The sequence below is a fragment of the Pleurodeles waltl genome, chromosome 6, assembly GCF_031143425.1.
Source record: "Pleurodeles waltl isolate 20211129_DDA chromosome 6, aPleWal1.hap1.20221129, whole genome shotgun sequence".
NCBI lineage: Eukaryota > Metazoa > Chordata > Amphibia > Caudata > Salamandridae > Pleurodeles > Pleurodeles waltl.
The window spans coordinates 512,094,713-512,121,237 of NC_090445.1; positions in this window are offsets into that span (position 1 = coordinate 512,094,713).

The window sequence follows — 26,525 nt, forward strand, 5'->3', positions numbered from 1 at the left end:
CCAAATAGTCAATATCTCTAATTTTGTGTTCATCAGCATGAGACCCAAGCTGAGAGTATCTTCAGAAGTGGAAGCAGCTAATAGGTGAGCAAGCTGACGGTGCAGTCACTGGGCCCGGCTCATAGGAGAGGAGAAGAGTGAATGGAGTAAGTGCAACAGTTTTGGTGGCCTGGTGGCCCCATCAGCCTCCCACTTCACAGCAAAAACTTGGTAACCCAGTGGCCCATCGCAACACCCCCAGCTCCATTTGTCATCTTAGAGCAGAACAGAGCGGGAAGAGCGCAGGGAGTCAATTCCACTAGGATAGTGTTAGCGATTTGGTCCTTAATAAGTAAACTTACAAGGGAACGGGTATAGGTCGATGAACCTTTTGACTCATTTAGGATGTTCTTACTGTGGTATCAGAGCAGGAAGCACAATAATCAATAATAATTAGTCAAATCAATAATCAATGGAGCCAGTAAAATTCACACACCATGACTGGAAGGTCATGAATAACCACACCTTGATTTAACTTTTAGTAAGTTTATTTCCCTATTAATAACAATACTAAGTCATATAGCTTAATCACCAAGTCAAATCAAACAAAATTAGTAATAATTGTTAATCAACAAGTCACAAGAAACATGATCTAATCAAAACTTGAATCAAAAGGCATTCCAAAGCATCAACACAAATCATTAGTAAAACCAATTTCAGCAAGACTATAATATCCATAGAGTTCAGCAAAATAGTTTGGCAACCATTTGTCTCTGCAATTCATCATTCGTCATGTGAATAGCCTCAAATAACCCAGATTAGCATCAGCATGTGGGGCTTCATGAGAAATAATTTAGAACACAAATTTGGAAAAACATCTAACTAAAGGGAAATATTAAGAAAGAACAGTTGGTACCTAGAAAGAAAAGGCACATAAATGCATTTCAGTCATTGTCAGATCTACCTATCCACAGTATGTGTCAGCAAGCAGAATCAGTCTTTGTCCTCAGGTCATCAATAGATCAGCGGAACATCAGGCTCTCAGTCAGAGAGTATGAGCCCAATAACAGAATCTTGAATCTCTTCTAAGTCTCTTCTTCTCAACAGCGGTCTGACTAAAATGTCTTCAAATCTGAGTCTGGTCCCCTCTTTCACTTTGTCATATCAAAGTCACCCAAATTATCCCCTAATTTTCAAAAGGTCAATTAATCGTACGTTATTACTCTGTCCAATAGTGTCCATATAGCAAATCTATGAATTCTAATATTTCACACTTCACATGTCGTTGATTGGTCCGCTTTACGATGTTCTCATCATCCAGCTCTTTAGGTATCGAATTTGTTGCATCTCCGTCTCCAGTCAGTGTCTTCATTGTTCGCATCCTAGGAAAGAACCCTTTGCACATTTTACACACATTTTGTTACTTTACGAGAAACCTCATCTCATGTCCGTCGGTTCCCATGGAAAGTTTCTGGTAAGCATTTTATTAAAACAATGAGCATTTCACAGTTAGTTCACTCTGTCAGCATTTTTTATTAACCGCTATGAAATACAGCTTCCCCAGGAGGCCTGGCAAAACTAGGCCAAGACACTCGCTAAGTTAAGGCCTACAATTAATAAGCAAGAACATAATTCATAACCCTTAATATGACATATTACTACATTAATCTAATACATTTTCAATATCTCGTAAGTATTATTCATAATTTAGTACATTTCATGAACACTGGTGGCCATTCTTCGAGGTCACATTTTCAAACGTGCACATTATTATTCTACATTATTAATTTTTCTCCAAAAGTCATTATTCAAAATACGTAAACATTCATTAATAATTTCTAAGTAGGACATCTGCTTCAGCAATCCCTCCTCTGATGACTAAATATGTCATCACACCAAATTTACCACCCACAGTTTTATAGTTCAATTTCTTCAACATTTTGTCTTCTTCTTGAATTTTCCCTATAAATTATTTCCCTATTTTCTGATTCCCTCCTCTGATTCTTCTTAGATTCCTTCAATTTAATTCTTTTACATAAATTGTATAATCCCCATATTACTAATAGACACCTTATAACAATTAATATTTCCTGTATACTTTTCAACAGTACCCCGTTCCAAATACTACTAAGCCAATTTCCCACTGAAGCAAACCCCTTACCAACCTTTTCCCAAACACCTGGTTCTTTCAACTCCTTCAAATAACTACTTGCATTAGTCAGATTAGTAAGTAAGGGCCAGATGTATGAAAGCTTTATGCATTCACAAACGGTGCAAATGGCCGTTTACAAATGCAAAAAGCCATTTCAGAATGTATTAAAGGCATTCTGAAAGCAATTTTAAGGAATCGCTAAAATTGCGACTCTCTAAATAAGAAATTGCAAATAAGGACTCCTTATTTGCGATTTCTAATCACATGTAAGAAGCAATTCCTTAATGCAAATTGGGCATTAAGGAATCGCTATTTACCATCAAGTTGAACTTGGTGGTAACCGTGTGCAAATTTAAAAAATGCATTTAAAATGCATTTTTAAAATGTACATGTAAAGCACACATGCCCTTCTGGCATGTGTGCACCTTGCATGTCCTAAAAAACGTTTTGGGGTGCAGCAGAGGGGACCTTAGGCCCCCAGCACCATGGAGTTTTGCATTTCCAAAATTGTGATTTCCAGTTAAGAAATCGCAATTTTGGAAATGCAAAACATTTGCAAATATGGGCCTACAGGCCCATAGGTGCGAATGGGGCCGGTATTGCGATTTGCGATTCGGTAATAGCATTTGCGATTTTTAAGAAATCGCTATTACCGAATTGCAAAAGTGATACATTGAATTTTGTGAATCAGAAATAGCGATTTCTTAAAAATCGCTATTTCCGACTCGCAAAAGGCCTTCTTGGTACATCTGGCGCTAAGTCTCTTGTCTCTTTACTATTATTAGGAATGTAAGAGCAGCAATGCCTAGAGTTAATCATTTTACAGACTCTGCCATCTTTCGCTAAAAGAATGTCTAAACCAAGATGATTTTGAAGAGTCATAGCTCTTTCCGCAGCCAATTCAGTATCTATCAGGAGTATAGCCCCTGAAAAATTTGTCAGCATGTTATCCACAATAGTAGACAACTTTTGAATCTTGATTGAAATTAGGATGACTCCCACTGAAGGAATAACCACACCATATATATGTCCCACTATCGCAAAAGAGGACTCCCTCCTCTGTCTCTTATGATGTCATTTTGTCATTTTCGGAAACGTTTTCAAATCCTCCATCTGGTAAATCTTTGGGAAAGCTATCCCCAAATATCATGTCCCATACCATCCTCTTGAAAGTCAGTAATAAGCATTAAGTCCACAAATATAATATATCCCCGTAATCGAAGGGTCCTGCCCATTCAACATAAATGTCCATTTACTCTGAAACAAAAACACATGCCTACACTCACTCGTACCCACCAATAAAGTGTCACTGCGTGACTTTGTCCTATATACACAGCGTTTCCCTCCATGTAATACATCTAAAACTAGTTTCCCTTGTGTCTTAATTGCAGTGTAAGCATAATCATTTTTGTCTTTTTCACTAAGCCTTTTTCTAATTTCTCCTTCAGCGCCTTCCTCCTGTCATCAGTATGATCTAAGAAGCGTTTCTCTAAAGGTGTAAGCAAGCATGTAAGATTATTCTTGTGAGCATAAGCTGTCCCAAACGTTAGTGTAGGTTCAAAGAATCCTCTAACTAATACTATGTCATTATCCTTAGCTACTCTACTCAAATACCTAATAATAGGAACAAACAAAACCACAACATCTTGGTTAGAATAGAAATATTGAATGCACTCTTGGTTATAGATCCTTGTTAGTAACAGACTACAACTTACCCCATATGTTAATGGAAGACTACGATAAGTGACTCCTTCTTCAACTGATGAAGGAATCTGCGTACACACAAGACAATTCCTTGCATCCATCGTCTCAACATACTCACTCAAAAAGCGATAGAAGACATTAGAAGAAAGTTCTCCATGAGCATTAGGAAAGTCATGCAAATATTTCTCATCTAACTTAAATCTCTCTAATGCCGTTAGTGTAGTAGTCCCAAAAGCAGAAGTATGGTTGGCTCCTTTCGCATCAAGAACAGATATACTCACAATCAACACTATAAACAAAATCCCACACATAATTGCCAAACCAATGCTCGTATATTTACAGTGCCTAACATCCTTAACTTGCTTACCTACATCCGCCATGATCTGTAAAGAATCAGAAAGCAGAATTAACTTAGAAAACTTGCAGCAAAAATCAAAATTTGACAATTCTTTCAGCGTATCAAAATCGGTTAGCAGCTTTGTCAAAATCAAGTTTCAAAAAGTCAAATCAGGTTATCAATGTCTATTCCAGTTACTTTCATCAGTCTCTTTCTCAAAAAATATTTCTCAGATTGGATCAACAGTTCAGTTCATTGATCTTCTTCAGGTAACCTCAAAATATTGCCTCAGAACTTCCCTATCGAAGCAAAAAGACATAAAATCTTGTTGCCATTCGTTTGTAGTTGCAGACGCCCATTCAGGACCTGTGTATCTTTGACTTGTTATTCTTTTTCTTTTCAACTTTCGATCACTATTCAACTCTCCTTCACTTAGGGCCAGATGTAGCAAAGGATTTGCGCCTCGCAAACGGCGAAAATTGCCGTTTGCGAGGCGCAAATGCCTCTTTGCTATGCAGAAATGCATATTGCGAGTCGGGACCGACTCGCAATATGCATTTCAGAATCGCAAATAGGAAGGGGTGTTCCCTTCCTATTTGCGATTCTGAGTGGTATGCAATACCATTTGCGACCGCCTACTCGGTCGCAAATGGTGTCGCAGTTACCATTCACTTCAAGTGGATGGTAACCCACTCGCAAATTGGAAGGGGTCCCCATGGGACCCCTTCCACTTTGTGAATGGACCCAAAACAATTTTTTCAGGGTAGGAAGTGGTCCAAGGACCACTACCTGCCCTGAAAAAAAACCGAAACTAAAGGTTTCGTTTTTTTTTTAAGTGCAGCTCGTTTTCCTTTAAGGAAAACGGGCTACACTTAAAAAAAAAAAAACTGCTTTATTGAAAGCAGTCACGAACATGGAGGTCTGCTGACGACAGCAGGCCTCCATGTTTGCGAGTGCCTATACTCGCTATGGGGCCGCAATTTGCGACCCACCTCATGAATATTGATGAGGTGGGTCATTGCGACCCCATAGCGAGTCGCAGTCAGTGTCTGAGACACCGTACTGCATACCAATTTGCGAGTTGCAAATTGCGAGTCGCATGGACTCGCACTTTGCAACTCGCAAATTTTTTATTTGCTACATCTGGCCCTAGATTCTTCCTTTCTCGTAGTATCTACTTCTTCCTCTAGTGTTGGTTCAACTATTACCTCTTTCCTTTTCTCCACTTACAAATTCAGCCACTTATCTCCTTTTCGTGAACCTTCTGTAGATATTCTCTTCAGGACTGAACTTGTATCCTTTTCTTTAAGGTGTTTTCTCTTGATGGACCTGCAACTGGTTCACCTTGACTTTGATCCAGCTCAACTCCTTCCCCTCCTTGGTCCGGCACTTGCTCTCTTTGTCTCTCGGAATCGTCTGCTTCTGGGTGAACTCCCTCTGTAGTAAGCTCTCCTGCTGGTTCAAATGTGATAGATTCTTCAGCACCCTCCTGGAGATTTCTACCTTTGTCTCTCACAGGGGTGATGGAACCATCTTCAATAAGCTCAGGTTCAGCTTCAGCTTCTTCTTGCTCCTTCTCCTGTTCTGGTGTTGTAATTCGTCTCACAGTTGTTGGTACTCTCAACAATGCTTCTTCATGATCCAGTGGACATGCCACTTTCTTCGTGTGACTCGCGTGAATCCAATTCAGGATCCCAGCACACTTCACAGCTGTTGTACTTGTTAAAATCACTTGATACGGTCCCTTCCAGCAAGGCTCCAAAAATGTTTTGTGCACATGCTTCCGGACAACAACCCAGTCACCAGCTCTCAGGTTGTGCCCTGGATCATCGATCTGTGGCAGGGTGGTGGCCTCCACCTGCTCAGAGAAAGAGCGGACTACATCAGCCAGACCCTTGCAGTAATCCAACACCATACCATCTGAAATGTTCACAAGTGTTTTGTCTGGAACTGCTGGCAACCTCATTGCTCTGCCCATGAGAATCTCATGGGGCGACAATCCTGTTTTCCTGTCGGGTGTGTTTCTCATTGACATCAACACCAAAGGCACTGCATCAGGCCATTTCAGATTTGTAGCTGCCCACATTTTTGCAATTTGTGACTTCAAGTTACCATTCATCTGCTCCACTAGTCCTGATGCTTTAGCGCGATAACTATAATGCAACTTATGCACGATGTTCAATGCTGCATTCACTTCATTATTGAAATCCCCTATCTGATTCTAAAGAGATAAGAAATTCAAAACGTGGTATCAATTCCCTGAGCAGCAATTTCGCTACTGTGAGGCTATCATTCCTCCATGTAGGGTAAGCTTCAATCCAATGACTAAAGATGCACACAATCACCAACACAAATCTCAAACCTCCACACGCAGGAATTTTAATGAAATCCAATTGCGTTCTGCTGAATGGACCTCCTGCTCTTCCAATGTAGCTCAAATTACCCACTTTTCCCGCATTTAATTGATGACAAATGACACAACAATGGTGTATTGCTTCAGCTGCTTGTCTAAACTTGGGGTTAAACCAATCAATTTTGAACAAACAAACCATGGCATCCCTCCCAATGTGTGCCTGACATGAGACTACCTCGCCATATGGGACAAGAGACTATTTGGCAAAACCATCTGACCCTCCTCAGATACCCACAACTCATTTTGTCTTTGAACATATTTCATTTTGCTCCATGACTGTTTCTCTTCTTTGTCGACATTACTCTGCAGAGTTTTTAACACTTCCAATGTGTCAATCACCTTTAATGCAAAACTCGTACATGTAGTGTCTTCTTCAGGTACCAATTCCCACTTGTCTTTTAACGATATACAGTTCAAGGCGCAAAACCTTGTGACTTGATCTGCATATCCATTCCCCAGTGACATGTAGTTCTGTGTCTTTAGATGGGCACTGCATTTTACCACAGCAGTTTCTTCAGGTAGTTGAATCGCATGTAACAATTCCTTTATTCTTTCACCATTTCGCACTGGTGATCCAGTAAAGGTCAGAAAACCTGTCTGCAACCACAATTGACCAAAATCATTAACTATTCCAAATCCGTATTGGCTATCAGTGTAGATAGTGACTCTCAATCGAGCAGAAACATGGCATGCCTTAGAAAGAGCGCCCAATTCCGCTACTTGAGCAAAATACACTCCTCAAAGCCAGGAAGCTTCTATGGTACCTGTAATTGTGCACACTGCATATCCTGCTCCCAGTCTCCCTGTGCTGTCTCTCAGACAAGAACCATCAACGAAAACAATTTGGTCGTTTTCTTCCAATCGGGTATCTCTAAAATCAGGTCTCAGTTTTGTGCACAACTCAGTTACTTCAAGATAATCATGTTCAACATCTTCTCTCTCAGTTTCAGTAGTAGCACTTGGAAGCAATGTTGCCGGGATCAGCACTGTACCTATTTTCAGTGTCTCATTTGGAGCATCCAAAATGCTCATCTCTCACCTAGTCAGCCTAGCATCAGTCAAGTACTGGGTTTTCGTCCTTGTCAGTAAAATCTCAATCAAGTGAGGGACCATTACAGTCAGGGGCTATCCCATCACTACTCATTCACACTGTGAAAGACTCTGACCAACTGCGGCAACTACACGCAAACAACATGGTAAGGCTGCTGCAACTGGGTCCAAAGTAGCTGAACAATATGGTACTGGGTGATGAGCACCTCCATGGACCTGAGTCAAGACAGACAATGAACATGCATCACGCTCATGACAAAACAATGTGAATGGCTTTGTGTAGTCAGGCATACCTAACGCTGGAGCTCTGTACAAACTCTCTCTCAACTCAGTGAACGCTTTCATCTCACCCTCATCTAGCACTATGGGATCTGTGACATCCTTATTGGTCAACTTCTGCAATGGCTTTGAAAGTTCTGTAAAATTTTGAATCCATTGGCGACAATAGCCCACCATTCCCAGAAACATTATAACATCTATCTGTGTAGTCGGGGGGGTTTATTTGCAGTATCATTGTAACACTTTTTCTGGATATTTTCCTTGACCCCTTCTCAGTGTGGTGTCCCAAATACTTCACTACCTTCTGACAATACTGCAGTTTAAATGGTGACACTTTATGGCCATACTTTCCCAAATGATTCAACAGGGCAATCGAGTCGCACTTACACTCGTCCCTTGTCTTGAATGCAATCAACAAGTCATCAATGTATTGCACCAGAGTCGATTGGAAAGGCAATTCTAATGAATCCAAATTCTTTTTCAAGATCTGATTAAACAAGGAAGGTGATTCCGTGTACCCTTGAGGAAGTCTACACCAGCAGTAGACTCGATCTAAGAATTTGAAACTGGAGAGAAATTGAATATTTTAAGGAAGAGGTACAGAAAAGAATGCTTGTGACAAATCAACCACTGTGAACCACTCTGCATCTGAAACATTATTACAGCTGGGTTGGGCACTACGGGACAACATTTTACTACAATGTCATTTATTTTTCTCAAATCCTGAACAATTCAATCCTTCCCACATGGCTTCTTCAAATCCATTAATAGTGAATTACATGGGCTGCTCAACACCTCTTTTAAAACTCCCTGCTTTACAAAATCTGTAATTATCCGAGCCACTTTCACCAGGACATCTTGTGGCATATTGTACTGTGGAAGCTGCGGAAAACTGCATTCGGCTTCAAAGTAACCTTAATTGGCTCCACTCCTTTGATCAAACCCACTTCTTTCCCTGTCAAATCCCACACGTTCTCTTGCACTGTTCCCTGCAAATCGGAATGAAGCTCATCATCTGGCTCGTCAGGTATCGAATTTGCTGCATCTTCGTCTCCAGTCAGTGTCTTCATTGTTCGCATCCTGGGAAAGAACCCTTTGCACATTTTACACACATTTTGTTACTTTACGAGAAACCTCATCTCCTGTCCGTTGGTTCCCATAGAAAGTTTCTGCTAAGCATTTTATTAAAACAATGAGCATTTCACAGTTATTTCACTCTGTCAGCATTTTTCATTAACCGCTATGAAATACAGCTTCCGCATGAGGCCTGGCAAAACTAGGCCAAGACACTTGCTAAGTTAAGGCCTACAATTAATAAGCAAGAACATAACTCATAACCCTTAATATGACATATTACTACATTAATCATATACATTTTCAATATCTCGTAAGTTTTAATCATAATTTAGTACATTTCGTGAACACTGGTGGCCATTCTTCGAGGTCACATTTTTAAACGTCCACATTATTTTTCTACGTTATTCATTTTTCTACAAAAGTCATTATTCAAAATATGTAAACATTCATTAATAATTTCTAATTAAGACATCTGCTTCATCAATAGCAAGAAAGCTGAGCCGTCCACAATGAGACTGGAGCAGAGTAGTGTCGCAGCGTGCCAGTAAGGTGTTAGGACGCAGGCTCATGAGTGGCATGAAGGCACCTTGAATTAGATTAGTGCAGCTTGTGCCCCTCAGAAGAATCTGCTTGCTGTATATTTGCCCATGTGCTTGCTCGACTGGCCTGTTTGAGTCATCTTTGCCCAGCTCTGCCTTGTCTTACCTCGCCTGATCTGGCCCCTGTCAGCAAACATACCACACACATATATTTTTGCCAGTGTCAGCCCATGCCTGGGGACCATATTGGACTCTCCTGATTTGCTCGAGTTGCACAGATTGGCAGTGCCTTTTCCGGCTCTCCGCTTCCCCGTTTCTAGGCCGGGATTGCCACTCTTGCCCATCTCCCTGCCTTGGCTATTTGGTTAATTGTCATCTTATTTGCTTGCTGTCACTATTTGCCTGACTACTGCCCAGCAAAGCAAAGGGAACAACTTGAGCAAGACAAGGCTTTTTCATCAAGACAATTACACCTGGGTGTTTTTTACGTCTCCACTTGGGTAATAATCTTGAAAACCTTGAAAAACTTTGAAAAGAAAATCAAGCCTCTTGAATTAAGATGTGGCATTGAAACAGCTGCTACAAGCAAGCCAGCTGGCTAGGTGAATTCAAACAGTCCAAACAGACACAAATAGCAAGTACCTCTGTTTCATATCACAGTAATATGCAAGCTGATAAAACTAGGAGTCCTATGGTAAACTTGGAACACAGGAGGAAACAAGTGCAGAAAATGGATAGGAGCCTAATTAACCCAGTCATTGCCGAATATAAAAAAGCCTATCACCAACCTGGCATAGTGGCGCAATCAACCTGGAACTCAGCCCATCACAGCCCAAAATCACAGTAAAGTTTATATTTCTGGAAGATGTGGCAGCTGCAATCTACTTAAATAAAATCAATGCCAGCATCCATCCTCCCACTCACCCTTACTGTGGCGGTTCTCAACGGGGGCTATAGAACTGGTTAGGTTAGAGGAAGGTATCTGTAGAATGTGTACACTGGAAGCAGTAGAATAAGAGTGCTGCATGAGTACAGCAGAACAACCCTCGCAAATAAGAACTAATAAAACGGGCCAGCTACTTCAAGAGCTTTCACCAGGCCAGTAATCTCAGGAAACAAGTAACCAACTGCCAAAGTGTCCAAATGGGCTTGAGAAGGGAACACTCACAAACTCCCAAAACTATTCAAACTCTTCATTGGGAATAGATGATCTATGGTGTCGGATGTTTAACAGCAGACCAACCTTATTAACATTAATTGAAAAGATTTGCATGACATCAGGAATAACCCTAAGGATAGGACTTCCAGCAACAGATAAATGGTTGTACTACACATTGCATGATTGCAGCAGATATTGAGTTGCTTTGCCCTTGAAACTCACAGAGAGCTCTAACTGACAGTGGTAAAAACTCCTGCGCAGAAGTAATAATGTCTCATCCATTTTGTTTGAGGCATCGGTTGCAGGTAGTATTAATTGAGAGAAGCTGAACTTCAGCTTTGTGAACTAATATTACTTCACTTTCTTCATGAACATTTCCAAGTAACCAGACTTCATGATCAAAGTTTTAATTTTACCCACCTCAACTGATTATGAAAAAACAGTTCAGAATGACCTTGAATTGCCCTTGCATGTGGCAAAGTGGGCCACAACATACTATTGGGAAGGCTCATAAAATGAACAGAACCACATTGGAGTGAGTTAATTCCTTCTGTCCAACTGCAGCCAACCAGATAGGATTGGGTCATTGGAGTGCTTTTCATGCACTGCTGCATAAGCCTTACCAGATGTATTTTTCGTCTCCTGTAACATTCATCCATACTCCCCCCACAGCTTTTAGAACAAAGAACAAATGTTTGATGATGACACCCAAATCCACAAAGTACTAGAAAATGAACCAGGCCAACATTACCACTTTCCTAGACCATGTGTACTCTGGATGAAATAGTTTTCTTTGCATAAACATAACCATGACCACGATTCTGGTGCTGCTTAAAAGCGGATTGAAACTTGCTGCCTTCTGACTCGCCTTGAAATGCCACCAACCACTGCAGTGAATGTAAGAAACTTGGCAGTTCTTTTTGATCCTCAGCTCTCCTTCACTGTAGTGGCAAAAACACTTCAATTTACAGCTCTCCATACTTCAAAATATTCTCATAGTAGTCCAGAGACACAAATTTGTTGAGTTGTTAAGAGCCCTGGTTATAGCCAGAATAGACTATTACACTAACATTTATGACAGACCACCAAAGAAACTCATTGAAATGCTGCATAGACTACAGAATTGGGCAGCCAGAATGTACCTTGAGCTCTGAAAGCATGACCAGATAGAACCAAACCTAACTGGCTCTCTGCAAATATAATTTTCAAAGTCCTTTACACCATGCAAAAAAGTCTGCTGGGACTAATGTCCAGAATAACTTCAGAAATGAGATCATCAAATTTACACTTCACTGCACACTGACTAGGAACCGAAAATTAAGGCCCATATGTATCAGTAGACCTATCAGTGTCTTACACATGTCTTACACATGAAAGCATACCCTTGAAATGTCAGAGCCACAAGTTAAGGTCTGGGTTTTTGCAGGTATTGCCATTAGATTGTTCAGGAAGCATAGACTTCAAACCTGCATTCCACTGGTCTCCTTGATGAACAGAGACCGTCATAAAAAAAAGTAGGCCAAGATTTTCAAACTTCCCCTCCCCTCAGTTGACCCTCCCCTCCCCCGTCTGCACCATTACACAGATTTCTCCTCACACTCCTCAGCATTCTGAACTACCTGAAATGTGATGTGGTGCAAAGCCCTTAATAAACTTACTAAATAAATAGATAATTTATCTTCATACAGTGCCACAAAGTAACTACAGTCCCAAAAGGGTGGTTTTTACAAAAAAGCAAATAAACACCAAATGGTCATTGGAGCACTCTAACTGTGATGATTACTACGTAATATCCTGAGGTCTGAGGTTCCCTATATGATGATTATTCAGTATCTACGGTTATTTTTCAAGTCCTGAGCCCACCATGCTATTAATATTGAATGTTTAAAGTCTATTGGCCCACTATGTGATTATTATTTAACATCTCAAGACATTTGAGTTACTCAATGATTATTATTTAACCTCTTGAGATCCTTGTCTCAGTATACAAATAATAATGAATTGTTAGATGTTTTTGGCTTACTATATCATAATGTGATTAGACATCTCTGGCCTCTTTCTTACTGTAGATTAATGTTCAATATCTTCATAGGCTTGCTGTCTAACATCCTCCTCATTGGCTCATTATATGATTATTATATAGTATTCCAGTCTTTGACTCAATGTATAATTATGGGAAGCAGCCTGAACTTGGGGTGGGGGTGTCAGGGTAGTTTTAGGGGCGGGGTGTGGGGTTGGGGCAGTTTAGGTTTTAGGGGCAGGGGTCTTGGTAGTTTTAGGGGATGGGGTGGGTAGTGGGGTGTCAGGGTAATTTTAGGTTTTAGGGGCGGGGGTCGGGGTAGTGTAGGTTTTAGGGGTGGGGTGAGGGGGGGTCGGGTAGTTTTAGGTTTTAGGGGCAGGGTGGAAGGGTCACTGTAGTTTTACGTTTATGGGGCGGGTGGGGGCTCGCAGTAGTATTAGGGCAGGGGGTCAGGGTAATTTTAGTTTTTAGGGGCGGGGTAGAGGGGTCGGGTCATTTTAGGTTTTAGGGGTGGGGTTCAGGGTAATTTTCAGTTTTAGGAGCAGGGTTAGGGGTCGGGGTAGTTTTAGGGGCGGGGTCAAGTAGTATTAGGTTTTAGGGGTGGGGGCGTTGCAGTAGTTTTAGGGGTGGGGGTCACATGCTGGAACCATGCATGCCATTCCATGCATGCCTTTACCAGGAATGCCTTTACCACGAAAAATCGTTGTTAAGGCATTTGTGGTAAAGGCATTAGTGGTGTTAGCGTGTCGGTCCTTAATAAGTCAACTTACAAGGGGACGCGTATAAGTCGATGAACCTTTTGATTCGTTTAAGGTGTTATTGCCATAGTTCAATACAGAATCAATAATCAACACACAATAATCAATATCCATTAGTCAAATGAATAATCAATGGAGTCCGTAAATTTCACACAGCATGATTCTTCAGCCATGAATAACCACACCTTTAATTATAAGTTTTGTAAGTTTATTTCCCTTATGTCAACAATGCTAAGTCATAAATCTTAATCGTCAACTCAAATCAAACTATTTTAATAATGCCGTTAATTAGCAAGTCGCAGATAACATGATCTAATGAACGCTTGAATTAAAAGACATTCTAAAGCATCAACACAAAACATTAGTAAAACCCATTTCAACAAAGTTATGACATCCATAAAGTTCAGCAAAATAGTGTATCAATCATTTGTCTGTACAATTCGCCAGTCGTCATTTGAGTAGCCTCAACTAACACAGACTAGCATCAGCATGTGGGACTTCATGCTAAATAATTTAGAACACAAATTTGAAAAACACCTACCTAAAGACAGTATTTAGACAGCGCAGTTGGTACCTAAAATGAAAAGGCCTACAAATGTAATTCAGTCATTGTCAAATCTACCTATCCAAGATAGGGGTCAGCAGCAGAATCAGTCTTTGTCCTTAGGTCATCAATCGGTCAACAAACATCAGGCTCTCAGTCAGAGAATATGAGCCCAATGACAGAATCTCCTCTTCTCCCACCGTCACTCTAGATCTCTCGTCTCGCCATCTGCAATCTCAATGTCTATCTGTCTAAGTTCCCTCTGCCACATTGTTATATTAAAGTTCCCCAAGCTAACCCTCAATTTCCAATTAGTCAATTAATTGTATGTCATTACTCTGCCCAATGATGTCCATATACCAAATCTATGAATTCTAATATTTCACAGTTCACACATTGTTGATTGGTTTGCCTTACGATGTTCTCATCCTTCGGCTTGTCAAGTATCAATTTTGTTGCATCTTCGTCTCCAGTCAGTGTCTTCATTGTTCACGCCCTGAGAAAGTACATCTCATGCATATTACACACGTTTTGTTACAATTCTAGAGACCTCATCTCCTGTCTGTCGGTTCCCATAGAAAGCTTCTGCTAGGCATTTATTAAAACAATGAGTATTTCACAGTTCGTTCACCTAGTCAGCATTTTGCATTAAACACTACGAAATACAGCTTCTGAATGAGGCCTGGCAAGTAGGCCAAAACACTCGCTAAGTTAAGGCCTACAATTAATAAGCAATAACATAATTCATAACCCTTAACATGACATATTACTACATTAATCTAATACATTTTTTATATTTCATATGGACTAATCATACTTTTTGTACATTTCGTGAACACTGGTGGCCATTCTTCAAGGTCACATTTTTAAACGTGCACATTACTTTTCTACGTTATTCATTTTTCTATATAAGTCATTATTCAAAATACGTAAACATTCATTAATAATTTCTAATTAAGACATCTGCTTCAGCAATCCCTCCTCTGATGACTAAATATGTCATCACACCAAATTTACTACCCAAAACATTTCAATTCAATTTCTTCCACATTTTGTCTTTTCCTTGAATTTTCCCTATAAATTCTTTCCCTTTTCTTTTCTTCCTTCCTCTGATTGTTTTTAGTTCTTTTCAATTTAATTCTCCTACATAATTTGCATCATCTCCATATTCCTAATAGGCAACCTAAGACAATTTATATTCCCTGTATGATTTTCAATAGTACCCATTCCAAATACTACTATGCCAATTTTCTACTGAAGCTAACCCCTTACCAACCTTTTCCCAAACTCCTGATTCTTTCAGCTCCGTCAAATCATTACTTGTGTTAGTCAGATTAGTAAGTAAGTCCCTTATCTCTTTACTATTGTTAGGAATGTAAGAGCAGCAATGCCTAGAGCTTATCATTTTGCAGACTCAGCCTTTTTTCACTAAAAGAATGTCTAAAGCAAGACGATTTTGAAGAGTCATTGTTCTATCTGCAGACAATTCAGTATATATCAGGAGTATAGCCCCTGAAAAAATTGTCAGCATGTTATCCACAATATTAGACAACTTTACAATCTTGATCAAATTAAGGATGACTCCCACTGAAGGAATCACCGCACCAAATATATCTCCCACTATTGCAGAAGAGGACTCCTTCCTCTGTCTCTTATAATATAATTCTGTAATTTCCTGACATTTTTTCAAATCCTCCATCTGGTAAATCTTTGGGAAAGCTATCCCCAAATAACATGTCCCATACCATCCTCTTGATAGATGGTAATAAGCATTAAGTCCACAAATATAATAGATCCCCGGAATCGCAGGGTCCTGCCCATTCAACATAAATGTCCATTTACTCAGAAACAAAAACACATGTCTGCATTCACTTGTTCACATAAATAAGATGTTAGTGCATGATTTAGGCCTATATATACAAAGCTTCCCTATGTGTAATGTATCTACATCTAATGTTCCTTGCATTTTAATTGCAATGTAAGCATAATCATGTTTGTAAGTTCTTTCCTCTAAGCCTTTTTCAAATTTTTCTTGCAACACCTTTCTCCTATCACCAGTGTGATCTTGTGCACGGGGCAATTGCACTTGTTGCATAGGCTGAAAATTCTGCATTTGATTCATATTATTCTGGAAATTTAGATTTGGATCTCTCACTCTCGTTCCTCTCACATTTTGAAATGTATTAACGTCATTACCTTGCTGAACAACACCCTATTGCACCATTATTAGACACTCCCGCTTCCAGTGTCCCACGGCTCCGCAAATGTAACATGGCAATAGCTTCTTCATTCTCTGCACATTATTCTGAACCACTACAGTATTCACATCCAGACCACGGTACATATTGCCTCCGTTACCTCTACCTCTCTTCTGAGGCTGAAACATGACATTTTCCTGCTTTTGCGGTATCTACAAAAGTACCCTGCACTCCTGTTTGAACTGCCTTAATCTGCATCACCATTGCCTTCTCTTTCAACTTTTTCGGCTTCAACTCAATCTCATCATTACAGTATTTCGACTACTGCAACACCTCATCAATCGGCTTCTCTTGCCAGCAAATCAAATGACTCTTAATCATCTGTCCCTCCACAAACCTAAACACAAAATGCAGCATTTCTTTTGGCTTAGTTGCTTCTTTACCACTGTACTCCTTGAATGCCTTCAACAATCTTTCATAATACGTATGTATCAATTCCTTCACCTCCTTCACTGTCCTGTCAATTCTCTGCCGATCCATGTTTTTAGGTGAAATCCTCGTCTTTAGGAACTCAATCACCTTATAGTAATATTTAATTACCTCAGGAGATGGTGCACCTGTACTCTTATCTCTCTCCGGTTCACTTGTTGGCCAATCTACTGCTCTCTTAAACTCAACCCACAAGCTAGCTGGAACCACTATCTCAAGTAATGTGTTCAAGTCTTCCCATAAACACTTTGCAATCTTCACAAACCTGTCTGTCTGCTGATACCACTCTACTGGCTTTTCCCTCAGTTTTGGGTAATCGTTTGTGAATGACAGAATATCACTCCTACTCCAAAGGACATGAACAACACTTCCCCCTGGTAAAATCTTTACTGGATCCTTGTCCTGTTGTACATTTTCACGCACCTCTAGAGAATCTTGTTTCTTTTTGTCTATTTTCTTCACCCATCTGCCTTCCCACTTTTCTAATGCTCCCCAAACCTGAGCACTCTGCAGTAATTCTTTAAGGTGTGCCTTCATTCCAGCAGATCTCATGTGTTCAAAATCATTCACCTCAATATCTAATTCGTAACTTCTCTTCAAATGCTTAGTTTTCAAAATTTCTATTCCGTGCTTCTCTCTCAAATATGATAATCTCTGGTGTACCTTGCCCACCTCTCTTGTCATTCTCGGGCATATGTATCTTAATTCTGCCTCTGTATAGGACTCTAATCTATTCGACCCCATTGTTCCCTCAACCAGTTCACCTGCTTCCTTACTCAATCTGACTCAATTGATCTGCTCTTCTCCCTTGGAAGTATTCTGTGGGGTATTCAGCTTGTACAGCAATTCAGTCAACTGCTGAGCTGTCAGTCCTTGTAACAAAATGTTACTCGCATTCACTGGTGGCACCTGTTGTACCCTGCATTTGATGTCTTTGGTGTCAATAACTTCAGGCTCTGACCTGCACTAGGTCCATTCACAGTATCTGGAAGTGCAACAAGTGGACTGAGATCTAAAAATTATCTTGACCCATCATAGATCTGACCCATAGAAGAGATTACCTGCACTTATTCATCTAGTCCCCTCCTCATTAGACTCTGAGACATCGTTCTTTGTCCATTCATAATTGGTTTCTTCTGCACAAACAATGGTACCACTGGACCAACAGTAATTGGCAGCGATATTGCATCTGGGGCTGCTCTGGCACCTGAACATTGTGGGAGAGTAACTCACTTACTCTGATTCATTACTGGAGTCAATTCTGACTGAGTGCCTGTCATTGGCATAAACCTCGGCATCCCCTGCGGCTGTAAATGGGGCAACAAAATTGGAGTCGGCTCAGTTTGAACCAACAGTGGTCTTGGAACCACTTGCACCATAGGTACCACTAAGTTTGAAGTCACCTCTAAGACAGGCACATCAGGATAAATTCTCTGTATGGGTGGCGGATGCATCTGTGCCTGAACTTCTGCAGTAGTCAAAACATTAGGTCCTTGCACCACACCTTGTGTCTGGCTAGTATTAACCTGCACTGTGCTCACTGTTTCCATTGCCTGTGCCGGGGCTGTTGCGTCGACACTAGTACTCAGACCATCGTCATGCACCGCATACCTTGGTGGTCGATCTTTCAGTATCTGCATAACAAGATCTTCAGCATCAGATTCCTCCTCCGCTAAGGAAGACTTTCTTACTTCCTTACTCTCAGACGGACCATTATTAGACTTTCTAGTTGCTTTCTTTCCTTCCAGCTCATCTTCCTGCATAATTGCCGGAAACAACTTAACATCCTACAATGTCACTGCCCTCCATTTCTTCTGTTCCCAATCACATCTTGCCTCTGCTAATGATTTTTCTACTTTTCTTACTCTTCACTCAAATTTAATTTGCTGCTGCCACCTAGCTACCAACTCCCAGACAGCTAATGCTTTAAACTGTGCTGGTCTCGGAAGGGGCCTCAATTTATATAGCACCATCCCCAATTGCTCCAAAATTCTCAAATTAAATGTCTCATTCGCAGGAAACGCTAAGCTTCCAATTTTCTCTGTCAACTTGCACCACTGGTTTAACCAAAGACATGGTGCGACACCTTGCTCCTCCATTACAATGTAAGCCGGTGTATTCTCCGGCAGTGTAGGCTCTCCTACATTCACTTTAAGGTACATATCTCCACTTAGGGCACTCTTAAATACCTTGAAAAACTTCATCTTTTCTATCTTTTATTTATTCAAATTCAGATCAGGAAATGACTTTTTCTCCCAAGTTGCCTTTCATCCGCGTTCTCAACCAATTGCCTCTCACAGACGGCTGCCAATCAGTGTGCAACTCTTCTCACTAACCGACCTATCCCAGCGCGTCTCCAGTGATGTCATACTCACACGTACTGCGGCTGACAAAGTCTTGCGGCTCGTCCTCTAAAAATTCATTTCACACAGAACTAATGCAAATATTGCGAGCACAAAGCAAAAACCAATAACCAAAAACAAATCTTCTGGTTTACTACAGGAAGGTACTACAGTCGCTTCAGAAACCTTACGGATTTTCACTGATGGCCCTTTCGCTCACACAGCATTCCTCTTTCTCGGTCTCCCAGATTCGCAAGTAAAATTTGAACTGCAAATTTTACTCTAAACTGATCAATGGGTCTGTCCTGGTGCACATAGGACTCACCAAATCTTAGTCGAAATTTCGAAATGTCTCCAGTGATGTCATACTCACACGTACTGCGGCTGACAAAGTCTTGCGGCTCGTCCTCTAAAAATTCATTTCACACAGAACTAATGCAAATATTGCGAGCACAAAGCAAAAACCAATAACCAAAAACAAATCTTCTGGTTTACTACAGGAAGGTACTACAGTCGCTTCAGAAACCTTACGGATTTTCACTGATGGCCCTTTCGCTCACACAGCATTCCTCTTTCTCGGTCTCCCAGATTCGCAAGTAAAATTTGAACTGCAAATTTTACTCTAAACTGATCAATGGGTCTGTCCTGGTGCACATAGGACTCACCAAATCTTAGTCGAAATTTCCTTTCACCCACTTCAACTCACACACTGACTAGTTGACCACGCCCGATCAACCAACTAAACCAGCCAGGTTACAACATATAACCAAGTGTCTCATACACTTTTCAATATACTCCAGAGTCTTAGACCACGCAGGGTCCGTACATCAACAACCATGTGGACTATTTTTTAGCACAAAGCGCCACACACATATGAAGTTCGACTACTTCCCTACTCTCATACTGCGGAGTACGCACACTCCTACTAAAAGTTCATCTGGAGTACGCAGACTACCTAAATCCTCCCATTCGTCACAATTCACCTGCGATTCGCATAAGCTGTGCAGGCGCAACCCATCCCTCTCACTGTATCTCTGGAACGCCGGGAACATACCCAACACTACTAGCAGGATCCAGGATCTGATAAATTCATTTCTGGGCTTATGGGAACATCATTCTCTCTACGAATGCCATTTTGAAAAACAAAATCCAAATCTCAATAATACTGAATTCTCGAATGGCTCAATCTTTAAACTATTACCATAACTAGGAGCACCTGTACATCAGTCTCCTGGCACAATTGCCAACACCTGTCACTCTATACCAAGCACTTATGGCAAGCTCCTAAAGAAACTAATCATCAGCCTGATACCATAACTGTTAGCCCGTCGGTCCTTAGTAAGTAAACTTACAAAGGGACGCGTATAGGTCGATGAACCTTTCGATTCATTTAAGGTGTTCTTGCCATAGTTCAGTACAGAATCAATATCAGCACACAATAATCTATAACCATTAGTCAATTGAATAAACAATGGAGTCAGTAAATTTCACACAGCATGAGTCTTCAGCCATGAATAACCACACCTTTAATTATAAGTTTTGTAAGTTTATTTCCCTTATGTTAACAATACTAAGTCATAAATCTTGATTGTCAACTCAAATCAAACTATTTTAATAATGCCTGTTAATTAGAAAGTCACAGGTAACAATCAAAGCTTGAATCAAAAGACATTCTTAGGCATCAACACAAAACATTAGTAAAACCCATTTCAACAAAGTCCATCAACCATTTGTCTCTGCGATTCGTCAGTCGTCATGTGAGTAGCCTCGACTAACACAGATTAGCATCAGCATGTGGGGCTTCATGCAAAACAATTTAGAATGCAAATTTGGAAAATATCTAGCTCAGAAAAACTATTTAGACAGCGCAGTTTGTACCTAGAAAAAAAAGGCACAAAAAGATAATCCATTCACATTTTCATTTCTACCTATCATCGGTATGGATCAGCAACAAATTCAGTCTTCGTCTTCAGGTCATCAGTCAATCAGCATCACATCAGGCTCTCAATCAGAGAGTATGAACCAAATGACAGAATCTCAGATCACCTCTATGATCTTTCAGTCTCTCCCCTAACATCATCTTCATCTGAAGTCTTTTCCCTCTGTCACGTTGTTATATCAAAGTCACCCAGACTAATTGGTCACTTAATCGTGCAATTTTTCTCCTAACCAATACATTTGTAAACCAAATCTATGAATTCTAATATTTCACAGTTCACATGTCGTTGATTGGTCCTCTTTATGATGTTCTCATCATCCGGCTTGTCAGGTATCGAAAATGTTGCATCTTCTTCTCCAGTCAGTGTCTCCATAGTTCGAGTCCTGGGAAAGTACACCCAGTGCGCTTTACACACTAATCATTACATTTCTAGTTCCATCATCTCCTGTCCATCAGTTCACATAGAGGCTTTAGCTAAGCAAATTTTATTAAACAATGAGCAGTTCACGGTTAGTTCAGCTTGTCAGCACTTTTCATTAAATGTTAAGAAATACAGCTTCTGCATGATGCCTGGCAAAACTTGGCCAAGACACTCGCTAAGTTAAGGCCTACAATTATTGCAATGCATAGGTTATATCTTTCATTATGACACATCACTACATTAATCTATGACATTTTCAATACTTCATATATGTTACTTACTCTTTTAATATAATTTGTGAATTCTAGTGGCCACTCTCCGAGGTCACATTTTAAAAGTGCACATTTATTTTCTACCTGAATCATTTTCTATCAATTTCATTATTCAAAATACATAAACATTCAATAATAATTTCTATTTAAGACATTTGCAATAACACCGGGAAAGAACTGTCTGCGGCTGAGCCATCTGAGCTTGTGGTATTTATGTCTGCTGTCCTTGGGGCATATTTATATTCTGCTCCCAGGGTCTTTGAACTCTCTGAATCTGACATTCATTATTACCTTGTGCCTGCATCTCATTTCCATTTTGAACCTGATTAGCATTCACATTAAGAGAACACTCTCTTTACAAATGTCCCAAATTTCGAAATGCGTGACATGGATTAGCTCTTTTCAAGTATGAACATCAACAATAAATCCACTCTGATCTACCTGAACACCATGTCTTCTTCCTCTAGAGTGAAAAATAAATCTCCTTGCTGCTGCACTCCCCCCGTACCACCAGTGTTCACTAATATCTGCAGACTTGGAATAGCCTTCTGTGCAGCTTTCAATTACATAACCATGACCTTCTCTTTTAATTTCCTCTGCTTCAATTCTATTTAATCACTGCAGTATTTTGCCTACTGCAATTGTGTTCTTCTTCCACCAAATCATATGATGCTGAATCACTTCACTTATCTCAGGTTTCAATCCTTGCATGAATCTGAACACAAAATGACCCATATGTTTAGCTTCTCTAGTTTCAGTACCACTGTAATGTTTGAAAACCTAATGAACCAATTCATTAGTCACCCGAGTCGCTCTGTCAATTTTTACCCAATCAATATCCTTCGGAGACACTTTGGCCCTAATTTTTACATTGGCGGTAAATCCCACTTACTGCCTCACTGACGTCTGCCAACTTACCGCTCACCATATTATGACACACACACACCAATCCGAAAGAATACAGCCACATACACAAATCCGCCAGACCAAAGGTCAGTGATAAAGTGGTGGTCCCAAAACCCAAACTGTTATGCCAACGAATCAAAGCCCACCACATTATGGCCCACGAATCACCACAGTGGACATTCAATGGCGGTAAACCATTGGCGGTACATACCGCCGTGCTCAGAATGGACACCCATATACAAAACAATACAACATTGGCCAATACCAAAAACACACACCTGACACTAATACACACACCACTCCCACACACCCACAGCACTATAAAAACACCCACCCACATTACCCACAACCCCTTACGAACACCAATTGCCACCAGGAGACTGAGAAGAAGAGCACAGAGACAACTAGACACACACACCACTTACACTCATACACCCCTCACACACTCCACATCACACACCCCACTACAATACCCCAAACACCCTCACCAACACACAACACCTATGGCACCTCAAAGGAACCCCTGTTTCACTGAGGAGGAGTTAAGGGTCATGGTGGAGGAAATTGTCAGGGTAGAGACACAGCTCTTTGGAGGACAGGTACAGCACATTTCCATTGCAAAGAAGATGGAGCTATGGCAAAGAATTTTGAAGAGTGAGAATGCTGTGGGACAGCACAAGAACAAGGGATGATATCAGGAAGAGGTGGAACGAAATATGGGGGAAGGTATGTTCCATAGCAGCAAGACACCAGTTCGCTATACAGAGGACTGGCGGTGGACCCCCACCTCTTCCCCCACAACTCACAGCATGGGAAGAGCAGGTACTGGCAATCCTGCATCCTGAGGGACTCGCTGGAGTAGCCGGAGTGCTGGACACTGGTAAGTCAACATTTAACACTGATCACCCCCAAAACCTGCATTCCATCTCACACCCTCACTCCCATCTCTCTACTCCAACCCACACACTGCACCCACATATCTCACTAATCCCAATGCCAAGCCCTGCATGTCATACCAATGCATGGAAACCCCTCCCAGCCCTGCATGGACACCCATTACTAAAGCATGCAAAGCATAGGGAAACTAACAATCCCACAATACATCACCATACACAAGCAAAAGCTGGCAGGATAAAACCAACCATAGAGGGAAAGCTAAGGAATTACAAATGTCTAACACTTGAAGCATAATACATCATTTACATCCCCACAGGTACCCCAGCCAATGTCAGTGGAGAAGAGGTGCCACCACTATGAAGTCACCCAACAGAAGAGGCCCCCAGTGATGACAGTAACTCTGGACTTCTGGATCTGGAGGAGCTCCCTGGCCCATCAGGGACCACTGGACATTCAGTCACCCAAGGCCACTCACAGACCACCACAGAGCCTCTCCCATCATGAACCAACACCACAGCATCCACCCAGTGTACCCACACTTCTGTCCCTAGGACACGTCAATCAGCAGTGTGCCCACCTGTACAGGGACCCCAGGCCACATCTCACAGCCAAGACAATCAGCGACCTGGGGTCAGTGGCAGCGGGCAGACCATTTAGGGGACAGAGGCACAGGCCAACAGGGACACTGGGAGGACTCCTGTGCACGAGGGATAGGGGAGGACAGGACCACGGAACCAACTCCCCAGGAGGCACTCTCCGAGATCCTGGAAGCCTACCAACAGTCCCAGGACACGATGGGCCAGATCCTTGACAACTTGCAGAAGAACAGGCAGCTGAAGGAGGTACAGTACCAGGGGATCAGGGATGACTTGCAGGCCATCAACACCACCCTGATCTCCATAACAGGGGTGCTGGCAGACATGGCCAACATCATGAGGGAGGCTACAGCACACCAGCGGGCCCCTACCACTTGCCAGTCCATCGAACAGCCCTCCACTTCCTCTGCCGCTAGTGGGCCGGAGGCCCTGCCACAGGACCCACAGGCCACCAGCATCCGTCCCCCTGCAGAAGGTGAACCACCCCACAAACGTTTCCTGCAAACCAGACAGAAGCCAGAGACAATTGCCAAGACCACCGCCAGGAAATGAGACTCTCCTGATTGTCCTCTTGTGTCCCACTCAGTCACCTTGTCCACCTTGAACTGACTTTGCTCCTTCCTATGGCCCCCTTGGACACCGCACCTGTGCTACAAACAGACTGGAACAATAGCCTGGAATTTCCTCCATCATCACCCCATTCCATTGCACTTTTCCCTCTATTTTTTAGGACTACAATAATCACCCTTGGATAAAACTTGACTACTAGTATTTTATGTATTACAAATTTGCACTGATTAAAACAGCTACAACCATTGCACATGAACTGTACATAGTGAGAGTACAGAATGAATGACCTGTTGCTGGCTGTTGTGATCACATCAGGACATTGTTGTCATATCACCAACATCTGTAATATTACAATCCATAGGTAACAGTAATTAGGGGAAACAAGTGGGTAATACCAGCATGCCAATGCCACACAGAATACAACAATAGTCATAGAAATGTGAAGTTGCACCATCTCACCTCTGTGTCATTGGAAGTCCTGGCATTCCTCACCGGGGTCAGCAGCCACAATAGGTTTGGGTAACCAGAGTCACCTGTAATTATTGAGGGACAACACTTAGCCACACACTATCCTATTTGGCCAACAGACTAGGCATACACCAAAATCCACTGGGTGGGGACCAAGGCTCACCTATAAGCCACACCCTGTGTCTCTGAAGTTGGGCCATCACATTTGGGGTGCTGCTATTCCTCAGGACAATGGCATCATGCACTGACCCAGGATACTTAGCAATGGCGTGAGAGATGTACTGGTCTGCCAGGCACACCATCTGCACATTCATGTAGTGGAAACTCACAATTCCTGCCTACCTGTTCATTTTGCTGGGGGGGGGGACAAACGCTATAGGTGTTCTGTCAATTGACCCAATTATATTGGGGATATGTCCCATTGCATAAAACCCGGCCTTCATAGTGGCCAAATCTTCCACCTAGGGGAAAGCATTGTATCTGCACATGTGTTTTATCAGGGCGGACAAGACTCTTGCCAGCACTATTGAGAACATTGACTGTGATATTCCTGCTGCCAAGCCCCATGTCACTGGGAAAGAACCAGTTGGCAGGAAATGTAGCACTGACAGAATGTTGGAAAATGGGTTATTGGGAAGGGCAGGTTCGTCCCGCTGAAGAAAATCTTCAAAAAAGAGACTAAGGGGGTCATTCCAACCCTGGCGGTCGGTGTTAAAGCGGCGGCCAACCCGCAAACAGGCAGGCGGCCCAAAAAATGGAATTCCGACCCTGGCGGGAACCGCCAACACAGCTCGCCACTTTACCACTCCGACCGCCATGGCGGTACAGACAAGCAGCGCGGCGGTCACCGCCAACAGACAGGCGGCAGACAATGTACCGCCCACCCTATCACAACTCACCAATCCGCTACCTTTTCCGGGGCGGGAGCCCCGCCGATAAAAACACGACGGAAACAGACTTCGAACGCGAAAACGCTCACCTCCATACACCCCACGAGGAATCTGGACAGCATGGAACCCGAACTACACATCCTACCAGCTATTGTCTACCTGCTCCTCTACCAGGAGCACGAACGCCGGCGCAGAAGACAACGGTGAGTACTGCACCTACGACACAGGGGAGGGGGGAGGAAAAAAATTACGGGGACACACATACGCCACACACCCACCCCCACCCTCACCCACTACAACACACACATCAATGCAGAGCAACAAGTCTGAGTGACACCCCCCAACCCCCCCGGAAGAATGCAAAGACAAAATAAAATGATCATTAAAAATGAAGTATATTATAGCATAATTGAAGTTCAGTGAAATATGAAAATATAAATAAAATATATTACATCATGAACAATATATACATAGGTCAAAAGTCCGGCCCATATTGGCTATCATCCATTGTTCGTGGGCCAATCGG